The 6,754-nt window shown below is 42.2% G+C and overlaps 1 protein-coding gene across 1 annotated transcript in view; it reads right to left on the minus strand.

The window, feature by feature from the left end:
• Positions 1–3,799, minus strand: part of LOC102496251 (disintegrin and metalloproteinase domain-containing protein 25) — an 8,637-nt gene extending 4,838 nt beyond the window's left edge. The window contains exon 1 of the mRNA XM_006149701.1: positions 3,644–3,799. The gene's annotated coding sequence lies outside the window, so the exon portion shown is untranslated. The remainder of the gene's footprint in view (positions 1–3,643) is intronic.
• Between the last annotated feature and the right edge of the window lie 2,955 nt (positions 3,800–6,754).

Raw genomic sequence — 6,754 nt, forward strand, 5'->3', positions numbered from 1 at the left:
CACTCCATTGCTGTGCCTGTTGCCCGTGATCTTGGCGGGCTGGAAAGGCTGGGAACGATCACAGCAGGCCTCCTGGAGGTCCTCGTTGGTCTGTCAGTGCCTCTGACCCTTTTCTGTCACCCTTTGTATCTCACCAACATGAAATGAGTGGATTAATAAACTGAAAAGGTGTTGCTATCTACTGTACTGGACAGCTTCTTTCAGTAAAACAATACACTGGACCAGCCAGTGCAGTGGTAGCTGAAGTAGCTGGATCCCACCTCATCGAATGCATGGACCCACATTCCTGGACCCATCGCTTGAGAAATACCAGGCACATGTACTTGCATGTCCCAAGTCCCAAATGGAGGAAGAGTAGGAAGAGAAGGGATTGCAGCCTGTCCATTCTCAAAGGGAGTGCTTTCTAACTTTTCGTCTCTCTGTTTGTTTGTCTCTCTCCAACAAACATACCCACCCTCTGGAAAATTGAAAAACAAAACAAAACAGAATGAAAATCATAAAGATTGGTGCAATTGTTGTGTGGAGTACCTTGCTGCCACTTAATTCTACTAAAATGTCTCTGTTCACAATGTGGAGGCCAGCAGGGAGGAGGAGTCTCATACCCTGAATCTATAAACGCCACACAGACCAGAAGCTTAGTTGTAATTGTCCTTGATAACCAAAGCCACTTCCAGACCACTACCAGGGTCTCTCCTGATACCATTTCATTTACATTTCCTCCTTCTTCTTACATCAGCTTCCCTAATCAGTCCTGCATAAACCACATAGAGGCTAACACATTTACTGTTCACCTGCCTGCCACTAATCATTCCATATCCTCAGTGTGTTGAGCAAGCATATGTCAGCTCATACACACCTGGTTGTTCTTTCTCACTGTTCTAGCTTAGGGACAGTGATTTTTAGCCTTGGAGCTATGGTTATAGTCTTCATCATATTAACACCCTCCTTCAGCCTCTCACATGGTTAATACTTAAACTATAGCCTTTTATTCTTTCCTTTTTCTCATAATCTTTGAAAAATTTGTTTTTGTGGGACCAGCAGTTGGAGTAATGGCTATGTTGCTGGACTCCCACGTAGTCGACCGCGGTTCAAGTCCTGGACCCGGTGGCTTAAATTCATGCCGGGCATGAGTGCATGCGTGCCCAAGATCCCAAGTGGAGCATGCGTGCCCAAGATCCCAAGAGGAGAATGGAGGAGAAGGGATTGCGGCGTGGCTATCTCCCCCAGGGGGGATGATTTCTTGCTTTCTGTCTCTCTGTCTCTCCCTGTTTTTCTGGCGAGCACACATACCCTATAGCAAAAACGTCCCCCCCCAAAAAAAATTATTTTTAATTAAAAAAAATTTTTTTTATGTGACAAGACAGAGAGAGAAAGACACTCTACAGGATTTTGAAATGCCTAATTCTGTCTCCCTGTCCTCCACCTAATCGGCGTCTAGGATACACGCTCCAGCATGTTTTAGTCATCTCAGAATCTGAACCTACAGATGGTTCAGATTCCTATAGATTGTTCAGATTCCAGCACTGCAGATCAATATGCTACCACCTGTGACACAGAACGGGACCACAACTTTCCTCTTAACTGCCAAACGGCCAGCAGATGGCATAGTGGCTATGTCACTGCAAGTCCACAGGGCTGACTGTGGTTCTAATACCCGATGCAGTGACTTGAAATTCACACTGAAATTGGGTAATTCCTTTCCAAAGATTTCATAAAAAGTATGAGGGGTGTAGGAATTATAGCTTGTCCATGCACCCTGGGAGGAGGATATTTCTCACTTTTCCTCTGAGTCTCCGTCTTTGTCTCTCTCTCTCTCTCAGGTATAAACATTCCCTAGAGTAGAAACCTATTTAAAAAAAAAAACAACAACAACAAGAAAAAGGAATTATTCATAAAATTTAAAGAGGGCTTGGGTTGGCAGCTGGCCTGGAGGTTAAGGCGCTACATCCCTCAGGATGACTCCATTATTTGAGGCCTGGACTCATGCCTCGACAACCATGCTGGGCATGTGCATGTTTGCTCAAAATCCTAAAAGGACATTGGAGGAGAAAGGATTGTGGCATGGTCATTCCCTGGGGAGTGATTTTTCTTTTGCTCTGTCTCTGACTCTCTCACTGCGGCCTCATGCACCAAACCTCAAAAATACATAAATAAAGGAACAGTACTTGGTGTAATGGCTACGTCGTTGAACTCCCATGTAGCTGACCGCAGTTCGAGTCCCAGGCCCAGTGACTTAAACTCATGCTGGGGCTTGTGTGCGCATGTGTGGCCAAGAACCTGACAGGAAAATGGAGGAGAAGGGATTGTGGCATGGCCATCCCCCCTAGGGGGTGATTTCTCACTTTCTGTTTCTCTGTCTCTCTCTGTCTTTCTGGCGAGTGCACGTGCCGTATAGCAAAAACCTCTCCAAAAATAAATATAAATAAGAAAAAGAGTTAATAGAGGATTCAATTTTTCTTTCCACCTTTTTTTTTTTCCACTTCCCAGGCTCCCATGACTCCACCTTCATCCCCATAATCCGACTCTTCAGTCTCCATAAATTTGACCTCTAATCATTCAAATGCTCAACCCGATTGAGGTAAACGCTTTGCTTGTGTGAGCCGCTCATACAATTCCTTGCCAACACTTTAAAGAAAATCTGAATGGATATTTACAGGAAGATTAAAAGAGAAGACACAGAAAATCAGGGCGGGATACCTCAGCCCTGGGATGAAGTCAGGACATTATTAAATGGGGTGACTGTGGCAAACGCTCCTATCCTCTTCCCTAATTGTGCTTTCTTGTCCACATTGTCTCACGTCTGTCTGATTTTCTGAGTTTCCTCATCAACACAGGGAACCCTCAGCTGAAAGTCGTCCTTGTACAACTTGGTATTATGTTCTTATTCCGCTGATGAGGAGTTAAGCTATAAAACTGAGTGTCCCTCATGAATGCTTGTTTAGTAGAGAATGAGATATTTTGCTCGGTCTTTACTTTGTCATAGCGGACCTTTGTCAGGAGACTTGATTTAGGCCAAATGCTACCCTTATCAGTAAGGCGACAAGAGCACTGGATGATGTGAGCAACCTTCTGAAGAGACAGAAAGGGGAGACAAGTCTAGAGTAGGGCAGAGAAGACAAAAGCTTAGACAACCCCTCAATAGTGGGAGTCAAATCCTGAGATGGTGATTGGATCTCCATATCACTCTTGGTATTTATGTAGCCAAGTGCTGATTTCTGTTGTTATGAAATACAATTATTTATTTATGGTGTATCACTATTGAAATGAACACATCACAAAGCCTATCCTAGGGAACCACATCCCACCCTGCTGGCCCAGTTTGAATCTTGGCCTTGGTACCTTGAAAACCATACCAGGCACCAGCACGTGTGTGCCCCAAATCACGTAAGCATGGCCCATTGGGTAGGTGCTTTCTCTCTCTCTCCTTTCTCTTTCTCTTTTTCTCTCTGTTTCTGGTAAGAACCTCTGTCTTCTGAAAATACAAATAAATATACAGATGAAAAATTTTAAAAGCTCTAAACACTAGGCAAAGAATTGTATGTGTGTGTGTGTGTGTGTGTGTGTGTGTGTGTGTATTGCATATTCCTGCATGGAAAATAAAGTTGTCTCCTCTCCTTTAATGGTAAGCTCTTGAAAGACTTACGAAAGGATTAATTGGTGGTCCCCATGGTCTTTTCCAGTTACAGCCTTATTCACCGATTGTATCACCCTCCTCTACCAAAAAAGATTTTCAATTGACACCTCACATGACAAAGAGAATTGTAAATCCTCTCCTTCATTTCTCTCTTATTTGATGAAATTCAAGTTTTGGCTGCCTAGAAACAAGAGTCTCTAGTTCTATAGAACGTGACAGCAGGTTAGGATTCCTTCCTCCTGTGGCTCCACCATCCTCACCAAACTTTGTGTCTAATGAATCTTCAAGATGAAGAAATATGGTCTCCTGTTCCCTTTCCATCTGCCTCCTACATTTAATACAATATTTTATCTTGTGGACTTTTGCTCGTATTTTTACCTTGCTTCCTGAATATTTCCTCATTTTTGGAGATAAAATGGAAAACCTGAAGTATTTCAAGTTCTAGTAAAAGGCTCAACCCCATATAAAATATTTTCTAAGGAATCAAAACATCATCTACATATTCCTTTCTAAGGCCAATAAGTAACTTATAAAAGCTTTGCTGTAACAATCATGGAGAACAGTTGTCAGTAGGGAAAAAGAAAAGGCAGAAAACATATTTAGAGAAGGAAAGAGAAAAGAATAAAAATAGAGTAGAAATAAATTACATAGGTAGATAAACAAGCCGGCAGGCTTAAAAATACTAATCTTGGAAGACTGCATTTAGCAACTTGGTATTATGAAATGGGGTGATGTGGAAAGGACGTCAATGTTCATTATCCGTGAGAGTTTACTTATGAGGCAGACAGGAGCGTGGTGAGTCCCGCCAGCCTGAGGTCCGCCAGTCTCTTCCCATCACCCCCATCTTCGTACATCCAGCTCTGCAGCTTTTCCTTCAGGGAGTTTCCTCACTTTCTCTCCAGATTCCATCACAGCTAGTTCGTAAAGGACCAAATGGGTCTCTGATAAAATTAGTCTCTGTGTTAACTTTCTAGGAAGGCCATCACAAAACGAGTGTTCTCAAGGACAGAAATGTAGGGTCAGCAGGGACCATGGTGGTTGAGGTCCTGGTGGCTTCAACATCACAACAAAGGAGCCAGTAGGTGGCATGGTGGTTAAGGCACTAGACTCCCACATGACCAATGGCAGATCAAATCCCATACCAAGCAGCTTGCTGTTTCAATTTCCTTTTCTCTCTGTTTCTGACTGTCTCTCTTGTTAGCATGCATGCCTTAATGAAATGTTTAAATAAAAAGAATAAATATTTTCATTAAAATTTTTAAAATTTTAATTTGGTGTAGTAAAATAAAAAATAATAAATAAAATCAAATAATTAAATCTTTAAGGCAAGAAAAGAAGAAGGGTAAATCCTAACACATGGGGTCAGCAGGTGACGTGGCGGTTAAGGTACGAGACTCCCAAAGAACATTTTGAATCCCAAATATGGCAGCTTGCTTTCTCAATTTCCTTCTCTCTCTCTTTCTCTGTTTATTTCTCTTTGGTTAGCTTCTTTGCCACATAGCAAGTAAAAAATAATACTAATAACAATAAATAAAATATTAATCATTTAAGACAAAATATAGAAAAAAAATCTAAATACTTAAGGGCTGGCAGGTGGCTTGCTGGTTAAGGCACTGGCTCCCACATAGCCAACTGAGATTACAGTCCTGGTCTAGGCAACTTGCTTTCTCACTTTCTATCTCTGTCTCTCTCTGGCAAGCTCATGTGCCCTTTAGCAACATTTAAAAAAATTGTGGCATGGTGCTTAAGGTGCTGGAATTCCCACGTGGCTGACCACGGTTCGAGTCTTGAAACTGGAAGCTTGCTCTCTCTCTGTCTTTCTCTGGCAAAATTCATGTGAAAATAATAATAAATTGATTAATTAATAAAATAATTTTAAAAAGATTCATTTATAAAAATTATAATAAATGAAATTATATAAGAGTTAAGAAAATCACAACAAATAAGTAGATAAAAAATATTTTTAAAAAACATAAATGATTGTCTGACAATTCTGGAAGTTTGAAGTACACAGTCAAGGTGTCCTCAGGACCACACTCCCTCTGAAGATGTGGGAGAAGGATCTATTTCAGGATCTGTCTTTGCTTTGTGATTCCTTGTTCCTATACAGCACAACTCGATTCCTCATGGCTGCTCTCCCTGTGACCAAAGTGTCCTCATTTTTACAGGGACAGCTAATTATAACAGACTTTCCAACTATCACATAAGACAAAGAGGTTCATTACATTAGAATAAAATAACAGCCCACGAGGAAGATGGATAGCAATTTCACATGTATATAACCACAATGTCAACACTCCTAAACACATGAACTACCCATTTAGTAACAGTTCTCAAGAGAGACAACAACAAGAGTAAGAGATATCAATACATCGGTTTCGATCCTAGATGGAAATTCAGCTAAGAAGTCCAGAAGTGAGTATAGTTGTGAGCAACACTGTAGAACAACAGGCCAAGCAAATCTTGACAACACTCCACCAGAGATCAGTAGACTACATCGTTTTCTCAAGGGCACACAGAACACTCTCCAGAGCACTCTCCTGCAGTGATTACAGGTGACATCGCAAACGATGTAACAATTGTAGGAGACTAAACTCATACCATGCTCTTCATGGCTAAAGACAATGAATACAGAGATCAGTAACGGAAAAAAGAAAACCCTCAGTCGCAAATCACATAACACACTGTGGAACCAGTGCTGTGTCCAAAAGAGATCCAAGGTTTGAGAAGATATCGAAAAGTCTCGGAGCTTACTGGTTCAGGGGCCCAGACCCCACATGGCCAATGGCAGTTGGATTCTTGGCTCCAGTCGCTTGAAAAACACTGTGGGCACATATGTGTCTGTGTGCCCCAGGGGGATGCTTTCTTTCTCCCCTTCTCGATCACTGTTTCTATCTGGTGTAAGCATGTACCCTCTGGCAATTAAACAAGAAGAAGGAAAAAAAAGAAACATCTCTACCAAGCAAAATCAAAAAAGAATAGGAAGAAATGTCTACATTAAAAAGGAACACTAGGTCGGTCCCCCCGGGGCCCTGCTAAGCCGGCGGCGGCAGGAGGCGGGCCGGGCGCCAAGGCTGCGTCTGGCCTGGGGACGTCGCGGGCCCTTCCGGGCTCTGCGCG

This window comes from Tupaia chinensis, unplaced genomic scaffold, assembly GCF_000334495.1.
Source record: "Tupaia chinensis unplaced genomic scaffold, TupChi_1.0 Scaffold000271_1, whole genome shotgun sequence".
Lineage (NCBI taxonomy): Eukaryota > Metazoa > Chordata > Mammalia > Scandentia > Tupaiidae > Tupaia > Tupaia belangeri.